The following is a 12,623-nucleotide window of genomic DNA, read 5'->3' as shown; positions in this document are numbered from 1 at the left end:
TCAGCTCCTAAGCTAAATCCATTGTATAGTTCTCTATTTTTATATGCTTGTCACATCCACCAACGAGATGATTTCCTTTTTTTGGTCTTTGGAATATGATGCATCAAAATACAGGAGGCCGCTACCAACGCGCAAGAGGTGAACTCATTGTAGTCGCGGGATGAATTGAGACCCTGTTCCTCGCGACTGGTCGTATCCTCAGTTTCTATACGGAACGTGGATACGCGTGCAAATGGCGTTGCAGTACGAGAGATCATTCACACGAACTTTTATTCTACCGCCTCAAAGTGTAACTTGCTGCAATCGAGTCTCCTTAATCGTTTGAGTCCCAGGAGTCATTGAAAAAATAGGATCGAAAAATCCCGAACAGCACGGTGGCGCTTCTCTTAGCGATTGCGAAGAGAACCAAGTGACGCAATAGCGGTCGTCAAATTTGTTACTTTATGAAATACACCTATATTATTATATGTCGGAGATGTAGAGACATCGGGCCTTTCTTTTGGAATTTTGGGAAGATCCCCAATACTTTGGTCTAAACTATTTATTATAGCTGTACTTAAATAATAGAACTTGGAAATAGTAGTTGTGATACTATCTGATTATGTTTGCCCGAGATTTGTGACAGTGGGCTTGGGCTCGAGGTGACACAACTGGTCGCCGAACGTACCCACGGTCACGCGATGAACGTTTTTACATATCCCCGGTCAATATGCAATTGACAAATGTTATCGTATCAGTCTTTTATTCTTGTGATCACCTTGGAGAGTTTACACACATCGTCTTGTCAGTCAGTCAGAAAGATACCGTGCGTCACAGCTAAGGTCACTTTGTGTTTCAAAACATATTCAATTGTACAGAGTTTTCGCGTTGACCGTGGATTCGTTATTGAACCTAAGAACATTGTCTTTGACATCAAGAGTGTCTAATCACCACGTTTAATTGTCAAACTCCGTTAAATCAACATTTGTACTTATAATTGTAAATATAACCTCCATTGTACAACAACGATGGCTTGTCCTAACGAAGATACGCAACGCGCCCCTAAAACTAGCGCCAACCCGACATATATATGCGTACTGTTAGTTTATAAATATTTCAAGTTTTGTTCAATAAAAGTTATTGAGAAGATAACACTGAAATACAAAATACCGTCAGTCTTAAACAGCACGATCGCGCTGCTTGGGATTCAAACGGTTGAAACGTAAGTACAGTACGAGAAAGCCAGGATAGGCGTACAGATTTGTAGAAGAAATGCGTGTATACTCGTTCAAGATTTATTACAGACTAATTGTAGAAAAAATAATTAAAGTTAGGGCAAACAATATTTCGAAGAAGGAGAAAATTAAACATCTACAAGATAGTGTCCGATTAACGGTTCGCCGGAAATAACATAATACAGCGGACTGAATTTAAGGAAAGGAAGAAAGTGTGTTAATTTAAAGTATCCAAAAGATTCCACGTCGATGGATTTCTCGTGGTTATAAATGATCGTCGTTCCTTAACCTGTTTCTAAGAACCCGACGACTTTATAATCGTATTGCTACGTTGCGACAAGCGGATACGCATCTGAAGGGCGTGCGTTCAGAGCCGTTTAAACTGATCGATAATGAGAATCGTTTGTCTTCGAACGAAGAAGGCCAAGGATCAAATTTGAATCGTTAGAGCACTTGTACAATTGAAAATCGCCTCACAATCAGCTAGAAGCAATCGTTTCCTGCTTCTACGGTTTGCTTCATCGGTTGAGCCACGAGTTTCGAATTGCATTAACGTTTCATCTCACGATCCGAAGGCGAAATGTGCGCGTCCGCGCTCAAGTGCCCGAAATCAGGTCACGGAAATAGGGATGATATAATGACAGTGAAGACTGATGACACAAACAAAACAAACTCACCGTATTCCCTGGAGACGGATGACCAAAAGCGATCACGAGACCAGATAATATCTCGCCGACATATGAACAAAAGGCACTATATGATTTAAATACAGCAACTTTCGATCAGCTTTTATGGCTTTAATCTCATGCAGCAGAAGAAATTTAATCATATCCTATTCTTGAGTTCAATTGGTAGTAACAAAATACCTTGATAGTTTATAATTCCCACTTTACGAATGAAAACATCTTGTCTGACTTTTACCTGTCACAAACATTCGGAAAACTAGTTCTTCAATAAGTACGAAACTATATATATTTTTTTATTAATGTTATGTACAATTACTTCTTTTAAATAAATAATAAAATTTATATACAAGATATCTGTACATCTTTTAAAGTATGTCACGACTAAATAAAATTTAGACACTAGTGCTAGAGATTAAGTCTTCTCAGTTTGTCGGAAAAACCCAGAATACACATATAAAAACTTTTCTTGTCACGATAATTCAAAGACGTTCGAATGGTATTGAGAACGGGGTATGAAAATTAAAAAATTTTAGTTGACTAAACTGATCGCCGCCGACAATACGAAATCAAGAAAGAAGACGATAGCTAAATAGCTGAGTGCAGTTATTAAGCGCTCTTCAGCAAATATATCTTCTCGCATTACAGTGTCTTTTTTCTGAACGTATGGTTGAATTAAAATGAAAGTAATATTAAATTTTTCTTCATCCATCCGTACATAATTTAAAAATTCTTTTGGTTCGTTTTGCTACAATTATTTTAATAATGCTACGTGCGAAAATGTATCTTCTGCGATCAGCCAATTCCTGACCATTTTTTCTTTTTACACGGAATCTCTTCCTCTGCAATGCACATAGCTACCGCAACAGCAATTTTCCTTTCGAAGACAAATCTTTGTAAGGCTATTTCATTTCGATGTCAGAACGGATACCGAATATGAGTAGCAATCACGAGGCTCGTAGTAGATCTCGTGAGATTCAACTTGCATTGTATTAGGCCTCGTCTCGAGATATATTTCCAGGAACATCTCACCGTAGAAGGCTCGCTGCGAAATCATCCCATCGACGGGACTACTTGACACGAACAACGCGATTGGTTTTCATTACCACTTGAATTTGCACAATGTGCATTTCAGGTGAGTGTTTTGCGCCGTAAACATAATCTGCTTTTTGATTACCACTTTAGTGTGATACACATACCTCACATTTTGTGCGACGTAGTATATTTCTGATTTTTTAAGCTGTCTTTGCGACATGTATTTATACCGAGCATAATTTCTATTAATAAAAAAAGGTACATGCTGAATTAGGTTTATTAGATACATACGTATATAAATTTCCGCCTTGTAAAGTTAAATTGACGTAGGGAACTTGCCTGCTATTTCTCTAACTAGCTAGCTCCTTTGTTAATCTAAGGTAGCGGTTGGAAAAATTGTAACAATCTTTAATCATTATGTTATATTGATCTCACGTGAACACTCGACAGTCGACGCAAAAACAACACATGGCGAGTTTCCATTTTATCTGATAAAGGACTTTTTCGTAATAGAAAAAAAATACAGGATTGCTAGAATCAACTGGATTGAAATGAATCCAAGTACAGGCATAAAACTGAGGTGGGTGATGAGTGATATCAAATTACTCCGATGTAGAGCTTTAACAATGTTTATTTTGATGTCGAGGGTGCGTCGTTTTAGATTGTAACGGACGCACATCGAGCTCGAACGATGATGATTCAGAAGTGATACGAATTTACTATGACTATCTGTCCGATGGACTAATGGTGCAACTACCAGCGACTACCGTGAACTACTATCGCCTATTGACTGTGACGGACTAAGATCAACTATCGACTCACTCCAGCTTTTTCTCGTTTCCCTTTTTATAGGGTCCTCGGTAGAGAGAGTTTTCTTCCGAGTTGGGGATGGAAAAACCCGTAGGCGATAAAAGAATAAATTTTCCTTTCGAAGGCCCATGGGTTTTTTAGCAAGTGCCAGGATTTATTCTCTTACGACGTCTCTTACGACGACTCGGATCATGGCTATGTGACCAATACATGTGCTTCAAACTTGGAACTTTCTCTACGGCCATGGGCCGCTACAAAGCAGTTATGCTTATTAGACATTTTTCATCCGGAACGACATCCAAATTAACTCGTAAAATTTTGTCTGTTCGCAGGAAAACGCTTTGTCCGAGCAAATTTTACAATGACTACTTCCCTTAATCTTTTCGCTTCGGCAGTCCAATCCGCCAAAGTTCTGTCACTGAACGGAAACGCGCACCAGAAATACGCACAGTGTGCGTGGTTGCCGTTTATACGTTTTCCTAAGTCTTAAATAACAACTGTCCCGAATAAAACAATCTTTGCTCCAATATGATAATGTAATATCGTAGAATAGCTTTGATTGGAGATCGGCTGAAATTAGAAAACACCGTGTACTTCGTCTTTTTGTGGTTTGTTTACATCCAAGAGCGCCTAGTAACAGTGACGCGAGAAAAGATAAGCAGCGTCAAAACAGAAGTACGGTTTCATATTTCAAGGAGTGGCAATCGAGAGGCCAGAGTATGTGAGCCGAAAAGTGTGTGTGTGTGTGAGAGGACGAGAGCAAGAGCGAGCACGACCGAGCAGGAATGCATTGGCGAGGGTCAGAGTTGATCGAGACGTCGAAGCATAGAGTCGTTAGAATTGAGTTGCGAGTGTTGTCGAGTGTTAGAGTTGCTAGTGAGAGAGAGAGAGAGAGAGTTACCAAATAGTTGTCAAGTTATTTGATGTAAATACGAGCGTTGCATTTAGTTTTCCTGTTAATCAAACATCGTTTTTCTGTCTAACTAATATCTGTATTTTCAATCCATTATTAATAAATTATAATTAATCGGACAAAATTACACCTTTAATATATTCCGATATTACAATAAGCATAATTTACATCCTTAATGTAAAAAGGCTTAAAAGATTACAGGTAATATAGCCATTTATATATTTACAAGACTTTACGATAAAATGTTTAATATAATTATGAAACGCAAATTAGTTAATATATTAATATGTAAAGATTAGTAAGTATAATATATTTTGAAACAAGGATCTAAACATAAGCCAACATTGCAATCTTTACACTCGTATCGTAATTCGGATCTTTTATCATGCTTACTACAAACGACACATCTTCGTTTTCGGTTTTTACTTTTCGGCTTATAGAATGAGGGAAAATGCCTCTCTGTTAACCTCATTGGATTGTCAGCGGGTCTGCTTTGACGCCGAACTACATTGTGCAGGTACTTTGCGATTATTTGTTTTATTAATCCTAACTGAAATTTTGCCATGGAAATGGTTTCTTCTCGATTGTACCTATAAACGCAATATGCATTCCACACGCAAATGTCTATGAGGTGGAAGAAAAATTTGCGGTACAATTTTAGCGATTTACGCGTTGAATTAACAGTATTTAAAACCATATCAACCTCGTCTATTATGCTCATTGACTTATTACAATCTATAACATAGACAGACTTCTGCACACCCTGTTGTCCTCCATAAACTTCTTTTTTGTCTAGCCACTTCATCACTAACGAACTATTTGATGTACGAAAACATGCCTCTACTTTTTTCAAACGCTCTTCAAACTTGTCTGGATAAACCGTGTGACCTTTTCCTAAGTATGGCTTCAAAAGTGACAAGACTATTGCTCCCGATTTTCTAATCCCCGTGATTGCACTTTCTTATTGTTGAGCTTTCGCCATAAACTATAAGGTCTTGCACGTAACCTGTTTTATAATGACAGATCATATACGACTTTATGTTAAACCGATTCCTCTTCGACGGAATGTACTGCTTGAAAGACAAGCGGCCTGTGTACAACATCAAGCTTTCGTCAATACAAAGTCCTTGATACGGATGAAATGCGTCACTGAATGATTTTCGTAGCATATTGATTACATCTCTTATTTTACCTAGACGATCATCAGTGCGCTCAAGTTCGCGTGTATTTATTATTTCACCAAAAATACCGCTTCGTAATTATTTATCATTAATTCAATACTCTTGTATTGTTAGTTTCTTGTTATGTGTCATCAATAAGGACAACGCAAAAAAACAGTACAGTTCGTCTACTGTCGTATTTTCCTGGGTATCCAAGTTGTTATTATTCTTCTGAGCTCGATAGTAATTTCCTTCGTCTACGATGTACTGTACGAGCTCTTCAGAAATGAATAACTCAAAGTAATCTATAATTGGTGAGGATCTGCGTATTTCCTTTCCTATCACCGAATTTCTTGAGGAAAATGGATGAAATTTTGGCTTGAAATTTTTAGATGTCCATGTTATATTGCAATCGGTGTTCTTGGCATCATCTCCGATTGACTCCGATTCCGATTCTGATGTGCTGCATATATTTCTTCGCCGTATTTTAGGCAGGTTGAAATTATTTTCATTTTCTTCGGAATCGGTTAGTTCATTTTCAAACGTAATACTTTTTTTATTTCTTGCATACATTTTGAAAGGGCCTAAGCTATTCCTGAAAGTACATTTTCAATCAAAATCCTAATCTACAATTTATAATTTTTAACAGATTGACAATTATACCTTAGGCCGATATATTCCTAATTCTTGTAAGAACCGTATATGAAATGTCGTTTCACTGTTAATGGATTTAATAGATTTTTTAGCATGAAACAGTGTACGACCGTTTGGATGTTTGAAATATATTACGTAAAACGTTTTGATGTTGTTTCAACAATGTCAAAATGTGCCGGACCCAGGAGTCGTCACATGGTCGCGGCCTATAAGCGGCGCTCGAAACGAAAGGGTTAATCTGCAAAAGATCAAAGTTCCGATTTATCTGTGTTTCGGTGTGTGTGTGTGTGTGATTTAGACGAATAAATTTTTAGATTTACAAAGGGCCTCCGCTTTGTACAACTTAAGCATTGCCCTCAATTACATCTTTTATATATTATACTATTTATGTTATTTATACATTATCTGTATTGCCCGTGTCACGGGACGGACACGTGAACCGTCGATCAGCCGACACATGGTCAGCCGTAAGCCAACTAACCAAACTCGTGCGAATGAATCCAACTTTAACATGACTTGAACTTTCACCATTAGCTTAGCACAAAGTTGCGTGGTGCAAGGTCGATGGTGTCTGTCGATGATTTATCGCAAAATTATTGATTTAAATTGAATTTCATAATTTCGAAGACGGGGAGGCGATCGGACAGAGTAACGCGCAAGCAGATTTTTTATAATGGATTGACTGATGCTGCATTGCATTTCACAGCTTTCTTTTATACGATGATAATTGTATGGATGATCCAGTAGCGAGGTCGTTGTCTGAATGAAAGCAGTCGGTGTTGTGTCTTTATACCCGCGTAAACACATTGGTCGCGTTCGCTCCTTATGCACATTTATAGCGTTTGCACTAATTACAATATTTACAACGAATACATTTTACGTTTACGCCAATTGTACATTGCGCTCTTATCACTGCCGCTTCTCGCCTTGTCATGCCCTCTCTCCTCTCCTACTCTATCTGACTCGGATTTAACGTATCTGTCACTGCCTGTTCTACCTGTTCCTACACGTTCCTTTGGTCTGTTTGTTTTAAACTTCCGTTCCGATATTTTTTCCTCTCGGTTTTTATTTATTCCCATATCATTTTCGATTTTTCCCGCTATCATCATCCCACCCCTTACATTCTCCGCCTCTCTTGTTCACCATTTTTAACCTCCCTCCAAGTCCAGCATTTCATCACCTACCTTTCGCTAGTCTCTCTCCTCTTTCCTAACCCCATCTTTCCCACATCTGCTCCCATGTTTCTTTTTCTCCTCCACACACTCTATTTCCTTTCCTCTTTATCCCTCAGTACTTTCTTGCTTTCACCTCGTTCCTTAACTTGAAGCTTGACACTCTCTTTCATCTGCTTTCATCCATCACTTTCCCAAGTATTCCGGAATTCCTTCGCCTTTTACCCGTTTATGAAATAAACTTGTGCAAAAATCGATTAGTATTTATAACAAAAATTAAGAAATATTTATAATTTTCAATATGGAATTTTTCAAGATATGTTTACACAGTCATGTTCGCTGTTTAAGAACAGGAAACTTGCCCATTGACGCAATTCCATTATCTTTAACGGTAAGAACTGTTTTCATCCTATAAATGTGGACCAATACCCGGTAAATATAACAAGTATCGGATATTTTTGGCTGTTACATGAACCTGTGAAGATTCATCAAAGTCACAATGCCACGTTCACGCAATTCAATTCAACAACAATTCAGTCAGCTCAATTCAGCTGCTTGGATTTTCCAACACGGATGTATGGCATTATGGTTGCGAATTTCTAAATCTTACTGTTTAGTCTCTTCTCTCGTCGAAGTAAGAAAGAAGCTGTAAATCGTGTTTTAATCGCCGAATCTTGTCTGTATACATATACATACGTTATACGTTAACATATTAAGGATCAATAAACAACAAATCCCCACTTCAACCTGACCCGCAACTTCGTTTTGTTGACATGCGAGCCATATTGTCGATAGCAGTATATTTGTGGGCTGTGTAAAATGTTTCAGGGAGTAAATTGTCCAACGCCCGCAGTAAACTCTTTTATAAAAAAGTAAACACTTATACAGATCGGGGATCTCTAAATAGAAGTTCTTTGTATCGCTCGTTATGGTGCATATCTTTAAAATAAGATATTTCTTGCATTTCCTTTCAACGTGGTTGTTGCGTGGTTGGTTCCTGTTTTTCTGTCATCCTCGAGTCGTCGACCGTAGTTGGAGCAATTTTAATACTCTCGTCGGTGGTACTCCGCGTACTTCTGCAACGGCAGACATCAATTGTGATCGCGTTTGGACTTCAAGATCAAGTTTCGTCGCCGAGACAATGGGTCCACGGAGGTATATAATCGATCGAGAGTCGCTGTATACGCGCTTCGCACCGTTTCAAGTAAAATAGTTTCAAACCTTCATCTTTTGAATCCTAAATTTTGTATGCGCTCGTAAAGATTTTACTTGGCGCCCAAATGCGCTTAGTAAATTTGCACTTGTGATACTGTGGGCGCCTTTGTCATTTTTGCGTATCATTAAAAGTAACGGTGATATCTTTTTGTAACAGAGTTAGTGAGCCACCCTGTATATTTCATTAAGAGTGCTGCCTCAAAGTTTAATACCATATATACACATATATCACACATATACATATATGCCTCTTTTAATATGGCATCTTGGCATTAATAGCATCTGTCCCTACGAGTATGTTGTTGTTGCGAAGATTAAGAACGGTTTCCCAGTTACGCGTAGTATTTTCTAAAAGATTGTGCTGTTGTAAGGTGTATTTTACAGTGTTAAAATATAAAATGTGGTATCGAATCGTATGCTTTCTTGCAATCGATATACATTTGTTTTTTTTTTTATAATTGCTCGTTTGAGGCTACCGCAACGGTAGGTAGTTATTTTTTTTTGCATGCATGACTGTCTTTGCGACAGTCTTTTGGTCGTGTGTGTGTGTCCGTAGATGAGTTTGCTGATGCACAAAATTATGTTTTTATAAATCATATTTTGGCTGGATTCTGTATATCTGCTTGGTCACTGGGTGACATGTATGTGATTTTTTCTATGATGTAGTATGATAGTGTATCTGGTGTCTGTATGAACCTGTTAACGTAGGTTAGTAAAAGTGCATAAGTGCTGATTAACATATTATAACAGTAGTTGTGCATATTATCAGTTGCGAGATTTTGCAGTTGCCATATTCGTATAGCATAATCTCTGTTGATGGCTTCAAGCTCTTGATTTTCTTCGATCCAGCTGCTGTCACTGTGTTCTATCAGATTATACCATATATTAAGCCAATGCATGTAAGCTTTCTGGTGTTAGTGTCGTAGAATAACTTTCCATTGTTGTTAAATTGTTTGTTTTGAATCGTTCCAAGGGTCGTTTTTACCTGATCACGAGTGTATTAAGCTTTTGCCTCAATGTACCCAAAACGTGACTGTTACGTCGGGCGACCCTATATAATTTATAATTCTGTGAATCACAGTGTTATACTAACTGAATCACCCTTATTATCTTAACCGAAATCAGGGGATCGATCAACTCGTGGTGTCGATTACTATAATCGTAACGGGAATTTACGACTCCCGTTGACGTCTCTCCTCGCGATTGCGTCTCCCCGCGATTGGTCGAAAATACAGTGGCAATGATTTTTTCTCTAAAGCTGATGTTGCAAGTGTATTTTGTATTGCTGTTTTATTAAATTTACAAGTTTCTACAGAGCCAAACTGCCATTACTATTTATGTATTCTGTTGTTCCATCCATTTTCACTCTAAAGTCTTCTATTCTGTTTCATAACCGTTTTTGTCACACGGGTATATTCAGTCTGTGATTCGTCGTTTGATTTATGTGTGATTTTCGCCCCGTCCTGCATGGCTGCTGTGTACGCAGAGCAGCAAATTATTGTTTGGATATAGCGATAGCATGTAGCTATGGATGATTTTTGTTTGGCTATAAATAATTTAATTGTGTGAAAAAAGTACCTCTTCTTTGATTAATATCTGGCTAATAATCTATTCAATTATCGTTAATAATCGTATCTGCTACAGTTAGCTCTCGATTACCTAACTGCGTTATCGCGTCTGTATTACTTGTTTGTGTAAACTGTCCGCATGATGTTCGTGACCGTTTGGTGTGTGAGTCTAAGGGGTCAGACACACGTACTAACGAACATACGTTAGTGTGTAGTGCATGAATATGTTTGTTGCTGGCTGTGTTAGCCCGTGATATTATTAATTTATATCTTATCCCTATCTTCAATGTTTGTTGTTATCCTAGGTTCATTAATTACTTCATGTTTGACTTTTCTCTATTTCATCTTTGCTAATGAATTTTCTCGTTATGATTGTTCGTCTTTGATTTGTTATTCTCTGCTCACTAATACGAGAAAGACGTGGAGAAGTGCTATTATGTAATATGATCAAATTATTGTTTCGTCGTTCTCGTTTGTCCATTTCATTCTTTAATTAATTTGGAGTTGAGTGGTAAAAGCATTGCCAGGATGTGTTTGGTTTGGGTTGTCGTGTGTTGATTGATTTGATAAATGTGGGTTGTAGTTCGTGATGTATTTCTTTGTATATCCTGTCTATTGTCCCTCGTGATAAAAGATGGTCTTTTCGTATGACTCTCCGCTGATCTCTTAAACGTTGTCCGATAGTTGTCTTGAGGTGTTAGGTAGTCTGAACTTCAGATGCTTTCATATGTCGCACGTAGCATAGGTACAAGATTTACAGTGCTCGCATCCAGTGCAACGTTTACGAAACTATCGACCACCGACGATGACGACGATGACGTCGGTGACGGTCGGTAAGGTGAACTCATCTAACGCTCTTTTCACTGGCAGCTGCCAGCTCAATTCCCTACCATCGGCTGTAATATATATATATATATATATACATAATACACAAATACAATGTATTGTTCGACGGTATCTCGCCTGCTGAACTCTACGTCGCCGATGAAACGCATGCTGGAAGCCTAGCACCGGCTCCAGCTGTGTCCCGGCTATCATCGTACAACGACCGAAGATCATACACTTTTATTATTATTGCTTTGTCATAAACTGCTATAAACTTTAATCGATGCCGATAACTATACTTTATTCAACGAGAAAGGTCAGTAGAGGTAAATAGGACGATCACGTGTTAGACGTCTAACAGATGCAAGGAACATGAGTTATTGACTAGCGGATGTTGAGTCGAGGGGCTGATTTACCTGACTCATTGCCAAAGCTTCCTTCGACCTCTCGGGCTTATGACACGGACGATAACACTGTCAAGTGTACCACGAAACACGGAGATAAATCTGCGTTGTTTCCATCATTCGGAAAAGGACTGTCTTTAAACAAGGTATATTCGCTCATATATGAAATACAATATCAAACACAGTATCATTTATTGTATTACTTGTTTTACGTACATATATAACTAGTTAACACAACAATTTTATTCAATTCTATTCATTGCAGAGAATCAAGAATTTCAAGAATTCTATCCGGGAAATAGTGAAATAATTAAAAGTCTGCGGACTCTTCTCGTTGAACGGAGTTGCATAGCATTGACCTTTAAGCGAAGCTCTGTTAATGAATAACATTTTACTTACAGTAGCGCAATCCATAACCCGAGCTATCAATCAAGGTATACACGCGTATTCGATTGATTTTCAAATGCATCTTTCTTGTAAACGAAGCTTTTAACGTAATTCTGCTATTGATTTTCATCTCATTTTCAGCTATAGCATATCCTTCATCTTGCTACTACCACGGATTACAATCCACCCTATATATATACAGGATTAAGTTCCCAAATGGTGCCACCTTTATTTTGATCAGTAATACGACCTTTTTATTTCAACACTCCGAGGACATTTGCGCAGGCGCGTACGCGTTTTGCCAACTCTCAAGACGAGAAGAAAACTCCCCACTCATTATGCTCCTGTCTTCTTCTTCTTCTTTCCGGCACGCAATATGAGGGTGGCGTTAGTCACACACAGGCTGAGATACGTGAAGCAGGCCACTTGAATATCTCGATCGTTATTGGCGACAGAAAAAAATGTGTCACGATAAATTTGCATGGTGTCGGGTAGCACATAATTTCATGTAAACATTTCTTTAGGTAAACATGTATAGGTCATGTGAAAATCCACTTAATGATATGATAACGATACGAAATGA

General features: G+C 38.1%; 1 protein-coding gene across 1 annotated transcript in view; it reads right to left on the bottom strand.

Annotated features, from left to right (window-relative positions):
- DIP-lambda (Dpr-interacting protein lambda) overlaps window positions 1-12,623 on the bottom strand; it is a 560,727-nt gene that overhangs the window by 92,604 nt on the left and 455,500 nt on the right. The window lies entirely within an intron of this gene.

The sequence above is a fragment of the Bombus flavifrons genome, chromosome 17, assembly GCF_040668555.2.
Source record: "Bombus flavifrons isolate JBK064 chromosome 17, iyBomFlav1_principal, whole genome shotgun sequence".
Classification (NCBI taxonomy): domain Eukaryota; kingdom Metazoa; phylum Arthropoda; class Insecta; order Hymenoptera; family Apidae; genus Bombus; species Bombus flavifrons.
The sequence above is the reverse complement of the archived record's forward strand: the minus strand, read 5'-3'. Positions and strand labels throughout refer to the sequence as shown.